The sequence below is a fragment of the Adiantum capillus-veneris genome, chromosome 4, assembly GCF_014529385.1.
Source record: "Adiantum capillus-veneris isolate H3 chromosome 4, ASM1452938v2, whole genome shotgun sequence".
NCBI lineage: Eukaryota > Viridiplantae > Streptophyta > Polypodiopsida > Polypodiales > Pteridaceae > Adiantum > Adiantum capillus-veneris.
Genome location: NC_140934.1, coordinates 68,859,315 through 68,875,109, shown reverse-complemented (window position 1 = coordinate 68,875,109; position 15,795 = coordinate 68,859,315). Strand labels below are relative to the sequence as shown.

The window sequence follows — 15,795 nt, the reverse complement described above, 5'->3', positions numbered from 1 at the left end:
TGCACCCCAACCCCCCCCCCCCCCCCTTCCCCCCCAAACTCTCTCCTCCCTCACCAGTAGCCGGTAGGCTACCTTCAACACTTCGGTGGCCCTCATCATCGTTTTCGCCTTCCGTTTTCCAGTAGCAGACACATAATGACGGCCTCTGCTCCACCTCATAGGGACTCTACAAAAGCCCCCTCGTCCGACACTGGGGAGCCGACCCTTTGACTTGGTGTAAGGTGTAGCGGAATGAATGTTGAACTTTGCTCTCGATGGCAAGAGTGGTCTACTTATGATTGCACAAATCTCTACAATGCTTGGATCTGCCGACGATGTCGACGACCATGAGGACGACGACGAGACGGGCTGAAATCTGAAAATGCTAAAGGCTGAAATCTGCAAATCTTTGCTGAATTCTGACTCTATGTCGGTGATGATGTCGATGACGACGATGCAACGATGACGAGCTGAAAATGCAGATGCTGAAATCTGCGTTTTTCGGGCTGAATCTGCAAACTTCGCGGGATTTGACTGTGCGGCGAGGATTTGCTACAGAAAGGTGAGATCTGCGAGGTTCGGGGGTTCTACTACGGAGTCTGACTGCTGAAAACTGAAAACGCTGATGCTAACTGAGGTTCTGTTGCGATGAATCTACAAAACATTGAGTTGCTTTGCTGATACAAAAACGCTAGGGCTGATTTCTACTGCTAGGGAAAATCTACTAAGCTAGGGCTGATCTGCTATCGTGAAGTGGTTCTGCTATGTCTACTCTAATGCCGAAGCTGCTCTGCAATGCAAAAACGCCAAGGCTGATCTGTCTTGCAAAAAACGCTAGATTTGATGCTATGTTGCAAAAACGCTAGGCCAGCTGGAGGGTCCTGCTGAAAAGGTGCCTATTGAGCAAGGTAATCCTGCCGCCTCTTCTTCCAGAAAGTGGTAGCTCTGGTTTGCTTATATATTATCTTAGCAAAATTGCCCGACCTAGTTCCCAACAAAATTCACTTATTTGGAAAATTCCCCTGATGGATTCTGATGGGAATGTTGATGGTCATGCTGCGTGCAACCGGAGGATATGCATCTACTCTACGTGACTGGTCATGCACGGTCTGCGAACAGACTCACAAAAGTGCCAGATCACTTCCTACTCTAGACTGACTTGACTGAACTGAACCCTGGTCATGCTGTAGCTTGTCCACGAACACATAGGGTTGGATGTGTCATGTGACACTTGGTCTATCGCCAAAAGACCAAGTGAGCTTGATGGCCGAGGTGGAAAGGGTCCGAGCCACCTCTGTCATTTGCAAGATTGTTGGTATGAGACCCAGTAGAGGTGAGGTTTGGGACCTGCTACAATCCTGACTCCTCACCGAAGTAGGCAAGATCGTGTATGTGTAGATTCTGGGGAGAGGCTACTACCAAGTAGAGTTCTAGTCTCCAGATATGGCAGCTAAAGTGATCTCGTTGAGTCCACTAGCGGCTCAAGCTTACTTCAGACAGTGGCACCACGGCTTCGACCCGGATGTGCTTGAGGAGGAGGAAAATCTTCTCATCTCAGTTTCTTTCTAGGACTGAGGCGAGAGTATCTTTCCTTACTCTCGAGGATTGGCTCTATGTTTGAGATGTTCTTGGAGACCCCGTGCACCTCCGCTTTAGTTGTGGCCAAGGCCACAAGGTTACCTACTGTGCGGGTTCTTGTTAGTCAAACGTACACTCTCGAAGGTGGTTCTGCTGCCTTGAGTGAGTGGTGGTTGAGTATGGAGTATTCGAGCCTCCCGAGCCAGTGCTTTATTTGCAAATAGATGGGCCATCTTGCCAAGACTTGTCCATCAAGGAGGCCCCGATCTATGCCACATACCCATCCTACTGAGGCTGGCCATGCTTGGCAGGTAGAGACATAGGGAGCACAGGCGGGTACCTCATCTAAGACAAGTACCTAGGCAAAGGAGGGCTGTGAGCAGGATTGCGGTCATCGTCGTTGCCAGGGATCAACACGTCAGTTTAGCGCCCCTGGTGGTCGGCCTACATCAGGCCAGCAGTAGTGGGTTCCCACAGGGAACCATTTTGACCCTTTATAGCAGGATGAGCCGGCGGATACCCCCTCGACCTCAGTTTTTCCATCGACAACCCCTCCCCCCCCCGCCCCACGTGCGATTCATTGCCTATTCCCTCCCATACCCCGCCTCCGGCCCAAGGGATTGATCACTTCGCGGTGGCAGCTCTCTCTTCGCAGTGCATTTTCCACAGGCCGTCTGCTAGTGCAAGCACTGCCCTTTGTGGCAGTCCCTTGTGGGCTGACCATTTTTTATCTATCGCGGCTGGGACTTCTTCGACTTTGACTTTACACGTTTTCTTGGCGACTCTTCTCTCGACCTTCAGGTGGCTTGCTTTAGAGTCCATGTACTATTTCTAGCAACTAGAAGGGCAAAGGCCCTAAACACAGTGGTTGGGTTCTCTTTCCCAGTGTGTGGCAGGGATCAGATTGAGTGGACTATGCATAGAGTGCTGAATTGTCTTCATGTTCAAGCTCTCGAGTTCTCTCACCACACCGGAGACCTGGGGGTGATAGATTTTATATAAACACTGTGGCCATTGGCCAAGTTCTGTGTGACACCACTAGATAGAGCAGTATGTAGACACATTGTGGTACACTCTTTTGCAGACACACAAAGTGCACGTTGCTATGTATGTTGTCATGAGGATTCTTGAATAGAGAATGTAGCTCTACGGACTGCACGCCTAGCTTGGGTGTGGGTCTCCCATAGGCACTCCAAACACAACTTTCTCGAGGTCGCTCGGATGCGGATTACTCCCCATCCAAGCCTCCCTCGAAGATTGCAAGATTGGCTGTAGTAGCAGCATCGGCCTTCTCTCATTGACCCCATGAGTATCGTCTCATGAAATGTGCAGGGGTTAGGTGGACCTCAGTTTCTACGCAAGAGAGGTCGACTCAGACAGGAGCTTTAGAGATGCCTTGTGGGTGGAGCAATTGATAGGCTTATGCTTGAGGAGCATCACTCGTGTGAGAGCCACGTCAAGTGCTGTGGACGGATCTTGTTTCGTCGCTATGAAACCTTTTTTGGTCAGTTTTTTTTAGGCCTAGTGGAATTCACGGAGGTGTATATATGCATCATGGGCAGAGGCATCAGTGTGCCATGCAAGGCCCATTGGATGACTATGCAGATGCATGGCTGCCTTATTGGTTTTCTGAACATTTATGTGCCCAACCATGCAAGGACACGGGTTGAGTTTTGGTCTTATTTAGTGGAGAGCAGTGGTGCATTGAAGAGATTTCAACATGCTTGAGGACCTCTCAGATAGGATTAAGGGCTGTCATGCTACTGTACATGGGGCTGAGCTGGCTGTTTGGGAATGGCTATGTATGACCTTGCGGATTTTGGATGTATGGCAACATGCTGGCTTTGCACATCCCTTAGACAACCTCTTTCTCTCCAGATTTGACTACAAAGTAGGTGGAGTGAATCTATCCAGGATAGATTGCTTCTATGCTAGTGAGCATTTTTGTGACTTGGGTGGGTCAGTTTGCATTTTGGCAGGGACTACCTTCTGTGATCACACGCTAGTGATCCTTACTCTAGCCGACAGACAGAGGAGTGGTAGTTGTCACAGACTTTGGCACCCCAAGTCGAGAATCCAATACGACACACGAGAGAATCACCAAAAATATTTCACAACCTGAAAAATAGAGTCGACACAGACCGGCATAGTTTCGTGCCCAGAGGTATTGGCCCCAAAATCTGGCGCCCCTTTCGGTATTTGTTTTTATATTAATGCTTGAGCAAAGTAAAACTCCCGGGGGTCCTTTTCTCTCAGACTTTGCATCCGGATGCTTTGTAGAGTGAGGCCCCAAGGATCTATTTATTCTTACAAGGGATGCCCCAAAATCTTGTAACTCAAAAGCAAGTAGTCCCAAAAGCACTTGTTCCAAAAACTGCCAGAAAAGCAGCCAGCGCACTTTGCGGAAATCCGTATAGTACATACAGTCTACCACGACATCAGTTGCCAGCACGAATTGCGAAAATCCGTATTGTTCGCCACGTCAACATGTCAGCGTGAATTCCACCATGTCTTGCTGCCATGTCAACATTCTGTACAGTCTACCACATCATTTGTTGTTATGTGTGTGTGTGTGTGGCCGAGCAGCACTGCTACATCATCATTGTGTGACATACTCCCCTCTTGAAAGAATTGTAATCGCCCTCCATTATGCCTGCAAAATCAGACATAATCCATAAACCAGTTCAGTAGACACTAATACCGATGCACTTGATGACACAAATCTAGTACTTATACAAAGACGACAGTCACATCACATCACATTTAGATCATATCACATAGAGTCTAGGACCATGATTCCTGGCAACGTATTTAGCAATCGCATCTAGATTTGCACTGGACCTCACTAATGTTGGATTGACTAATCCCATATTGCGATCACGTCCATAGATTTCATTTTGATCTTGGAAAATGATTTTTGGCAACGTATTTAGTAATCGCATCTAGATCCATCCCGGATCTCACTGATGTCCGATTAACTAATTCCATATTGCGATCATGTCCATAGATTTCTCTAGAACGAAATGCTGCAATCATTTGGTCAATCATTCCATCTGCAATCAAGCACTTTCGTGTGCGAGTAATCATTTTTGGGGATCCCAATCCATCAATCACACACTAAGTTCATGCTGAACAGAGTGGTTCAATCATTCAGTTCTAGGTGTGTGGCCATCTCATCCCGCAAGAACTCTGGATGCACTCATGACAGCTCCATTGAATCATTCATGATTCAAAATTCATTATAAGGTTGATTCGGGAGCTTTCATTGCTCCAAAATCATCTCATTCTCGTTTTTGTTATCTATTCACAAATAGCAGGATCTTCCATAAAACATTAGTTTCATACTTAAATCAGATTCATCTTTGGAAATTCCTATTTCCAAGCTCTTCATTCACACACTTGGTTCATATTGAACAAAGTGTTTCAATCATCTAGTCATCTCATCCATTCAAAATTCTTGATGCATCTAGATCCCTGTGTAGTCATGTCATCCCGTAGGAACTCTTGATGCGCTCACAACAGTATCTAGTCATCTCATTCATATGGGAATCTTGATGCACTAGAATCATCATCATTCATTCAAAGTTCATGATTCTTGTCTTGAATCGTGATCGGGTTCATTCCAGAGCTGTCGTCACTCCCAACTGTTCATCATCTTATTCTCGATTTCACCTACAAAACAGGCAAAATTTCAAGCAATGGTACGTAGGGTGTGTTGGTGAGATTTGGGAGTGGACACCGGAGTAGTATTAGGCATTGAAAATGCCGATCAAAATGATGGCGCCGCCGTCTTCGTCGTTGCCGCATTACTATCACCACCAACCGATGAAGAAGGTGTAGAAGAGGGAAAAACCAAGTCGTTGGGGTCGTTGCGGGACGCTTCGGCCTTGCCGCATCTTTCTCTTATTTGTTGGCTTTGATGGCGGCATCCTTGGTTTAAAATGCCTTCAACAATTGCTCGTTGACTTCCTTGCATATTGCTACTTGTTGTTCCTCTAGCTTAAGGAGGTGAGCACGGACTTTGGTTGTTCTGGATTGCCGCTCAGAGCCACATAGTTTGCACTTCCATGCACGCGCACCACCGGCCTTTCCCAACACTCGGGAATGCACTTTCTCCCACCATGAAGCTTCATCCTTCTTTTTCTTTGCGCCCAAGGACACACGTTCACTTGATGCAGAAGCTTGGTCCATGAGACTCATCATTCGAAAGAGGGAGGGAGCTTGTGTGCGCGAGAGAGAGAGAGAGAGAGAGAGAGAGAGAGAGAGAGAGAGAGAGAGAGAGAGAGAGAGAGAGAGAGAGAGAGAGAGAGAGGGTTGCGGCGTGGAGCTTGAAACTTGAGCCTTGAGGGTTGAGCAAAAGAGGGAGAGACTTGAAGCTTGAGGGCTTGACTCTTGAGCCTTGAGGCTAAAGCCCTGAGGCCCAAGTGGCAAGAGAGAGCAGGAGAGACCGTAGATGAGACTCGAGAGAGGGAGAATGAATGGAGAGATCTCCGAGCTTCAATCTTGAGCCCTGAAGGCTTGAGGCCCAAGGGATGCGGAGAGACTTGAGAGAGGCTCGAGGGAGAGGCTAGAGCATGTGAGGCTTGAGGCTTGAGGCTTGAGCGATGGTGCGGAGAGCCTTGAGGCTTGAGGTTGATTCTTGAGAGCTTGAAGGCTTGAGGGAGGGATGAGCCATTATATAGGAAAGCCCTCCCCCCCCCCCCCCCCCCCCAAAAAAAAAAAAAACATTAAAAAACGCTGCCCAAGAACGACTCCTTTTTTTTTAATGGTCAAAAAATTCAAACTGTTGTTCGGGACAGTTTGCTCTTCTGCCGTTCCGAAGCCTGTTCCGGCCCCGTTCTGGTTACACATTTGGGCGGAATGTCCGTTCCCGTTTCGGGTACGTGGCTCAGGTGGGAATGCGTTTCGGGAAGGGCAAGGGCCTCTTTCGGCCGTTCCCTGTTACTCTGGGAGGAGGGTCTCACAACTGTGTTCGTGACAGATTTTTGGGAGCGCTTGTGGGGCAACAGAAAGCCGAGGAAAGTCACCATGTTCTAGTAACTCATCACCCATCGAGCTACCGTAGTGGGTGGCCATTCGGTGGGTTGTGCCATGTGTGGCCACCCACTTGAGTCGTTGTCTATGGGACTGCCCCATGGCGCAGTAGGTTTGGCTTCGGATTCTATGGCTGATGCCAACCCTGTCGTCAGCTAGTCAGGGGTGCTGTTGCTTGGTCCACCCTCATGAGCCCAGCACTTCGTTGTGAGCTGTCCTCAGCTAGCAGGATGATTGTGATAGAGAAGGGTTGACCCACTCTCCAACCTATCACAGAGCTTACGCCCTAGGAGTGGAGCAGTGATAGAGAGCTTTGCTGGAAGCTTATCTATAGCCTGACTCTCTGGTTCATATGGAGAGCCCAGTGCTTCCGCATCTTTGAGGCCTGGCCCACCCCACCAGTGGAGACTGTACCAGATATATGGGTGGAGCTGATCCACACACTTCGAGGTCAGTTCGAGAGGCTGCAAGGCAGCTCCGACCGTATGCAAGAGCGTCGCGAGGCATTTCTATGAATTTGGCGTCCAGATCCCTTTCTACACCATGGTCCATGGGGCTCCTAGATTGCATTCTCGGCCACCTATGTTGTTCCCATATCTTGATTTAGATGTCATTGTACATATCTCATTTTTTCATTGGGAGAGTCTCCCCTCATGCTGATGTACCCCACCCCCACCCCCCCTCCCCCTTCCCCTTTTGTTGGGTAGTTTTATTAACTAATAGAAGGGATCTTTTTCTTGGGAAAAGAAAGTATGTGGTTTTAATTTTGCTTTTTTTTTCTCTAGGCTTACATCAACAGTGATTGTTTGTGTGCAGACCTTGATTTTTCCATGTGTATGCTTCTTGAAGATCTACAAGAATAACACGACTAGACTACAGGTAAGATGTGTCTCTCAAAACACGCTTCGAAGCGCAATTCTCGAAGCATAGATGCCTAACTTCATAAATGTCTTTTGTGCCCATGCGGTTTTGTGAAAAATAATCATTGTGATTGGCATGATTGCAAGTGCGGTTGGAATGTACGCATCTGTGATCAAAATTGCTAGCAAGTATTGAGTGTAGCTAACTTCTTCTAGAGTCAAGGAAGCACACTAACCATCAAACTAACCAATTTTTTGAAGAGGTAATATTTTCGACGGCTCTAATCAAACAAAATTCTTCAATTTTCACCATAGTAATATACTAACAATAGTTATACCCCACCAACAAATAGTGAGTGATGACTACATTGTGGTGACTAATGACCAAGTCTTTGATAAACATGATCAAAAGGGAACTTACATTTCACCAATGATTACAAAACTTTCTCAACCACACCGTGTTTCAGTCCATAATGAAGTAGTTATGTCAATACAATGCACATCTCTCTCTCTCTCTCTCTCTCTCTCTCTCTCTCTCTCTCTCTCTCTCTCTCTCTCTCTCTCTCTCTCACACACACACACACACACACACATTTTATGAAATACTAGAAACCACCATGTAACTCCTAAAATATCCAAAAAAGGTAGTCTAATGAAAAAAAAAGTCCATAAATGGTAATGACCAAGGTTCAACTTAATCAAATTTAAACACATTCCCATTGACCAAGGTCACCTATCAATTTGAAGAAGTCGAGAATATCATTAATCTTGTTACTTGTAGGCACATACCCTTCCTTCCTCGATTGCGGCTTTTGATTGATGCTCTCTCTCTCTCTCTCTCTCTCTCTCTCTCTCTCTCTCTCTCTCTCTCTCTCTCTCTCTCTCTCTCTCTCTCTCTCTCTCTCTCTGTGAGCAGAGTGAATGTAATGGAGTCAATGGTGCAAAAGAGATTGGATTATCAGCTTGCTACTTTTGATTTGTGGAAATCGAAAACAAAAAAGTGCATAGCGGTAAAAGATGCTTTCATTGAAGATATTGAGGGCAAACTTGCAACTCAAAAGTAGTACAATGAGTCTGCATTTACAAGAAAAGATAAAAGAGCCGAAGTCATATCGTGAATAGATTGAAGGTTTGGACTGATGTGGTCAAACAACATGAGGAAAACACAATGGATAGAAATTGTGGAAAACAGAAGTTAGCTCCTCACCTACTTCTCCTATTATCTCATCAACAATAGATTGGAGGAGGAGAAGCTAAGGGAAATGTGAGCATTGAATGTACGAGTTATGGGATGGAAGGAGGAAAAAAATCCAAAAGATAATGCATTGGCTTATGTATAAAAAACGGGGCAAAGAAAAGTTTCCCATAGATGCATGGAGAGTAAAAAATAATAATGAAATTTTTTGATGTTCAAAAGGAGAAAAATATTTCTAGTATCAATGTGCCTTAACGGGTAAAAAACATATTTTTGGAGGAAGATCTCACATGCTCAAGTAGCACATCAGAAAAAATGCACTCCGCATGTTCTTGATGCGAGAAAGAAAGGAAAGTGGACTATTTATAGAGATGGGAGAGTGATCAATGTGGAGAAATGGAGTGCATGATGGTGCATGACCTATAGGGCCATGCTAAGATTTTGCAGTATGGGATTATCATGGATCTTAGCATGACTTTTGAGAAGACTTTTAGAGGACGGGATATTGTTCTATATTCCATCCTCTTAGGACAAGGAACTTACCCACAAATTGAGGGTATATATGGGAATTGGAAAGACACCCAATAAGGGGTCATAAGGAGTTGCCTTGCTTTATAGGGAGGAGTTACATCCCATCGTGCGAATAGTACAAAGGGACTAGCATGCTTGCTAAATGTTTATAAGAGTTCATCTAGAGAATTTACCTCCTCATATGCTATTTTTCAGTTTCTGCCTCTCAATGTGCTAGCACAAATGGGTGATTGCCAAATGAGGTCATGGATGATGATATAGCCGAAAATGAGAGATATCATGTTGGTTGGGGGCTTTAATGCAAGGACAACTTCTTGTCAAGTTGCCTTCTTTGAAACAGCAGAGGAGAGGATTTTTGTGAGTATGAATATGCAAATCTTGCATTGAGAGAGTTTTTGATGATTTTATGCAGAGAAAAGTATGATAAATATCTCCTAAGATGGGAGCTATGCATGGGTTAGCCATAATAATCGGCATCGCTAAATGGCCATCATCAAGAGGACTAACATACTACCCACACTGGCATGGTGCCAGCACAGTGGGATTATGTATATGCTCAACTTGCTCTTATACCATATTACCCACACTAGCATGGTGCCATCACCATTCCATTGGATGAAGCATATGCTCAGCTTGCTCTTGTACCATATTACTCCCACTGGCATGGTTCCAGCACAGTGGGATCATGTATATGTTCATCTTTCATAAGTTACATGTCTCAACAAGATGGATTGGAGTTTGCATACCTAACTTTCATACTACATTGCTATACTACACAACCATGGACATCCACGACTGACATCCTTATCATAGAAACAATTTCTCTAAGGAGACCAATCATGTCCATACTTATGAGATCTTTAGATTCCTAGTAACTATGGACCGATTTTGGACCCCTGTGCACCTTTGACAAAGCTTACATACCACCTTAGAGATGTTATTCATGTGGTAGGAGCTACAATATTTCCCCAATCTAGAAATATAGCTAGACATGGTAGTCACACTATGCCTTGAATAGCGAGTATCATAATGAGTGAGGAGAAACTAGAAGCTGATTACAAAGAGAGGTAGTGATAGGGGACACCACACGTCAAAAAAAACATTACGAGATAGTGACATGATGTAAAGATTTCCACCCTTTAGTACCCCTTGGATGAATATTACTCACATTTACACATTCAGAGATCAAAAGGATGATTAGACTGGATCTCCTGAAAATTCATTCTTCACATTATCGAGTATTGATTTATTTTGTGTAGGAAATGGTCGTGCAGTGACCATTCCATGAAGTAACAGGCGACCACATGGTGACTGACGGAGGTCGAGAACCATGGTGGGAGCATGTTTTTTAGGAAATGGTCACTGCATGAACATTCCTGACTGTCAATGTTTGTGGGGAGGGGGGCCAGGTTACACACTCCTATGCAGTTGACAGTCGTCACGGGAAGACTATTTGCACGCCATTGCAGCATAAATTTTGAGCGCTAAGATGGCAACTGTTGGTTCAAAGTCCAGGTGTTGATCTGGCTTTTGTTGGTTCGCTAGGCAAGTAAAATTTTCCTGCTGGTAATGTGACCTTAACCTGTCGGTTGTCTGCATGGATTTTGTTGTAGAAGGGTGAGCAGATGGACAACTCAGAGAGCTCGCCCCCCTCCCCACGACCAAGTATATACACTTCAGTTCCCCAGGAGCAGCAGATAGACTTAGATCCAAAGACAAAGGAGCATTATAGATGTTGGTGTACAATATATCATGAAATACAAGGAGGATCTCATTGTGTCTTGAGAGATGGATTCAAGTGCCTCTTCTAGATGATGGATAATTGTCACCACATAGGCCTTGGGCTATTCTTGCTGGAGCTTCATAGGAACATACATGATTTATTACACCGTTCTATGTGCCCTAGCAAAGGATCCACTAAAAGGCTGGTGGCAGACTCTTTCAGAGCACTAGCTCCCAACAAGATTGATGACACTCCCAAAATTTGACTCTTCAAATAGTGCTATAAACACCATATTAGTGAATTTGGGAACTTCCCAATTCCCACTTTCAAAACACTCTTAAGATTTGACCACATGGGCTCGGAAGAGCTTTTTAAGTACTACCTTGTGGATGCCTTTGGCCTTGAAAAGTAATTTGAGATTTGACCATATAGCCAAATCTTCAATACATAGGTGACTCCTAAATTGGCTGTAAAGTCTCAAACTATCTAATATGGTTTTTTTATAGCGATTTTCTTATCGCTGTAAACACCATATTAGATGCCTAGATGTGGCAATGATAAATAGCGACTTCGTTGGCTAGGGCTACGAGAGCGTTAATATTTTCTTATTGCTATAAACACCATATTAGACTCTCTCATTGGCCGTTGCATCATGGCGTTAATTTCCTCCTATGTTAGAACCTTGTACGAGCCACTCTATGTCTCTCAATAATCGCCTAGATGTGGCAATAATAATTAGCGACTTTGTTGGCTAGGGCTACGAGATCGTTAAGATTTTCCTAAATCGTATGGTGTTTATAGCGATAAGAAAATCTTAGGGCTACGAGAGCGTTAAGATTTTCTTAAATCGTATGGTGTTTATAGCAATAAGAAAATCTTAACGCTCTCGTAGCCCTAGCCAACGAAGTCGATATTTATCATTGCCACATGTAGGCAATTATTGAGAGACATAGAGTGCTCGTACAAGGTTCTAACATAGGAGGAAATTGACGCCATGATGCAGTGGCCGATGAGAGAGTTCATGCAGTGGTACTTACAAGGGCACCTCACTAAGGAGATCAAGCATTGGAAGGTAGGTATGAGTTGCCCTAGTGACCCATTCATTTGTTCACATTTCAACGTTTGTTACTTTAGGCTTGTGTATTTTCTATACTAGACATTTGGATGCATTTGTTGCTTTAGTATTTTATATTTTCTATGTTGAACATTTGGATGTGTTGGTATTCACTCTTCAAAAGATCCTAGCTTCTTGTATAATTTGTAGTCTCATAGGTTCTAGGCCTTTTGCAAACGTAAATAAACAGTTTATGCCATAAAGGATAGGAGAGTTCTCTTTGGCCTCTTCAAGATGTCATTAAAATCTCTCTCTCTCTCTCTCTCTTCTTGACTATGAGGTCTCTTGGGATTGTTTTTATGACATAACAACTATCTTCATTGGTGTTGGGGTGTGTGGGTGTGTGTGTGTGTGTGTGTGCGTGTGTGTGTGTTCAAGTTACCTTATATAGACAATATCACAAATGAACATTACATGTTCAAAGACCAACAAACATGAGTAATACATGGGTCATGTACAAATACCACTTATTGTTTAAATAATATTGTACAACCAAATCTCAGTAAAAGCAGGTTATAGAGACCCGCCTTATGACAACCAATAATGTCCTTGCATCAAACCCTTTGAAAAGCAACAATCCATTTCAACACATGTCAAGGAAGGTAGACCTCACCTGCATCCATAGCCATGTTGTAGACCTTGGTTGACTGTCTTCACCTGACTTTTGACTTGAATCATTGGAAGACTTAGGAATCCAAATCTCTTCATGAACTTTGTAACTCCTTTGTTGACTTTGCTTAACTCTAGGTCTTTTTCAAATCTTGAGATTTTCATGCATGTCTGTCTCAATTGTAGTTGGTCTTTTGTTGACTAGTTTCCAAATCTTCGTATAGCCTGTGTAAAATCATTGTGCAAGAGGAAGATTAGTTGTAATCCATCTTTGTTCTATCCTCTTGAGAGAAGTGGTAGATGTTAGCAGCTTTTGATGTTGTTCTATTGTACACCTGCTTCATACGTATCTTGGGATGATTTTGAGATTGATACCTAGTGGGCCTTCTTTCTTGGTAGGTTCTTTATTGCACTTCATATGCCCTAACCTTCACTTTTGGTACTTATATCTGTATGTTATCTATATAGTACTCCTATTATTTTAAGCTCCATTGTGATGCTATCCATCCCATGTGTTTTGTCTTAGTGTTCTGATCTTTTGTCTTCAATCTACACTAGATCATTGACTTTTACAAGACTGCTCGGAACAAACACTTGCTTGACTTTCCTTTTCTTTCTTGAGTACTTGAGCTGAAATATCTTTGTTTTTCTGGGTTTCTCCCTAGAGGTTTCAGATGGGTCAGCAATTGACTTGAAGTTTTGAAAGCCCGACTTGCTTGAAGAAGCTGATCCATGAGGGTTCTTTGATGTAGAGGCATATGATGTCACACCTTTTGTGCTAGTCAGTGGAAGGTCCACTTTAGCTTTACTTTTATCTACAAGATTTGTCTTTGTTTCTTGGGACATTTGCAACTCTAAATTTAGCATTAATGGTATCTGTAATTGTTGCTTGCTATCTCTTGGAAACGAGAGTATTAGCATTGTATCTTCTTTGTAGGCCTTGTGCTGGTCTAACCATTGATGTCCAAGGATGATGTCTACAAGCATGTCCTTTGAATGTTTTACTTTAAACTTTACCTGCTCTTCATTCTTTTGGATGCTAAGAATAGCAACCATTTCTTCTTGACTCGCAACCATACCTAGCATTGCTTTACAGTTCTGTCTACTTAGAGTGATTTGGAGGATCCTTTGTATGTTAGCTGGAACCATATTGCACTTTGATTCTTTATCCAATAGAGCATTGCATCTGACACTCGCTCCATTTGTACTGTTGTGAACTATAGCTATCCTCATTGGTTCTCTTGAATATTTTTGTCCTGCTTTTGCTATGGTCTCTTCTTGATCTAATTGTGTCTGTATGGAAGGTGACTTGAGACTCTGTTTTCCATTATCACTTCTATCTGTTGGCAATGATTGAGTGACCTTTGGAGTTCCTATTGCTTTATGGTGGTCTGCAACCTCATTCTTCTTTACTTCTGGCTTTGATGGCTTTGATGGCTTTTTCTGCTCAATAGCTTTCGTGGTTGCTATTTGCTATGTTTATCTGCACTTCTTGATGCTTGATCTGCTTTAAGCTCTTTTGAAGTTCTATTGGATGGAGATGATTCATCTTCAATAAGCTATGCTTTGGTATGAGTCTCCATTTTAATTGTGCTTGAGGACTTTGGGCTGTCGTGCACGGGTGACCAGTCTTGGTCTTCATTCCTTGTTGTCTGTGATGACTGCATCTTGTTTGAACTCCGTATCTCTAAAACCTTTCGGGCCATTGGTATTCCCACTATGCTGTTATCTGGAACATCTTTTGTTGTGATCACATGGAATTGAGAAATGATGATCTGTGAACCTATTTGAATAGCGGTTGAAATGATTCCCCAACATCCTGCTCGTTTGTTTCTAGAGATGCTAATAAATTTAGCAGCACCTTCCAGCTGTGGTTGGCCACATTTTTTCCACGTGTGAAAAGACATGAGATACTTATCTAGCTGAAATTCCAGCTTTACTTTGCTTGAGAGCTTTTATTCATGTTCACCAGTGATGTTGTACTTGATCTTCTCACTATTTCTGTGTGAAATTTACTAACTTTGTTGTGGTTGTGTCCTTGGTTTGCACTTTGTTGTGGTTGTGTCCTTAGGTTTAACATGTAACTTTCTTGCTTTGATCAGCTACCTCAGTTGATGTTGGCTCATTTGGCTATGATATTGTACCTTTTGATTGCAACTGTTGAGTATTGTCTACCTGCATCTGAGTAACCTTTGATCTTAGAAGATCCACTGTACTTTTTGACAGAATCTGTCTCTTCAGAGGAGATTTGGTGGTGACTTTTGTGTAGCCTTCTGAACTTTAACTTCGCCTGAGGCTTTGCATCATCTTGAAATAATCTTTGACTTCAGGTTTAATACCCACAGGGGTTTGTACAAGGTCATGAACCTGTTGGTATTCATTGCCATTTGTATCCATGTATGCATTTGTGAGGTTTCAATGGTTGCTTCTTTGAAGGGGTCTAGTGGCTAGAGGATTTAGGGCTTCTAATTGTTGTTGCATTTCCCGGTACAATAGTTGAGCTTACTAGATTTGAAGCTCCCCCCTTTCTAGGGTGATCACTAAAGCTTTCTCCATTATGAGAGTTCAAAACTGTTTGACTATGGTTTGGTCTCACCTTTTGGGACTGTGGAGGTACACTGTGGGTAGCACTATTGATGTTTGGCATCTGTAAACCTTCTGCATATTTTCATATGTACCTTCATCAAACATAACATATGATTCCCCAATTCAAGTTGTAGATGGCATTATCTTCGCCCTGATATTGTCTATCCCATGGGTCTCCTATGACATGAGATTTTGTGGTTTCAAGACCCACAACATCGTAGATTGTAGACTCTCGTCTATATCTACGGTTGTTTTAATCAAAGTAGATGCTCGTCTGGTCACAACATCGAAGCTTGATTTTTGATGAGGAGAGTGTGGCTCTAAACAGTTTTAGGGAGGATGGGCTATAATAAATTCTTTCTTTTGAAATGACCATCCTTCCTTATCTATTACTGGGCACAATTCTATGAGCTGGTATGTGGGCCTTTCAAACACTGGTCGATCCTTTTTGTACAATTGCCCTTTTCGAACATTGTGTGCATATGAATTATGTGTATCATACAATGCTAACATCATTCACTTTGATGTGTCTCTTAGACTCGTGAATGATTGCACACTTGTGGCACTGGATGCAGAATCATTTGCA

General features: G+C 43.5%; 1 pseudogene; it reads left to right on the top strand.

Moving 5' to 3' along the window:
* Positions 1–7,668, top strand: part of LOC147459356 (amino acid transporter AVT1G-like) — a 68,830-nt pseudogene extending 61,162 nt beyond the window's left edge.
* The last annotated feature ends 8,127 nt before the right edge of the window (positions 7,669–15,795 follow it).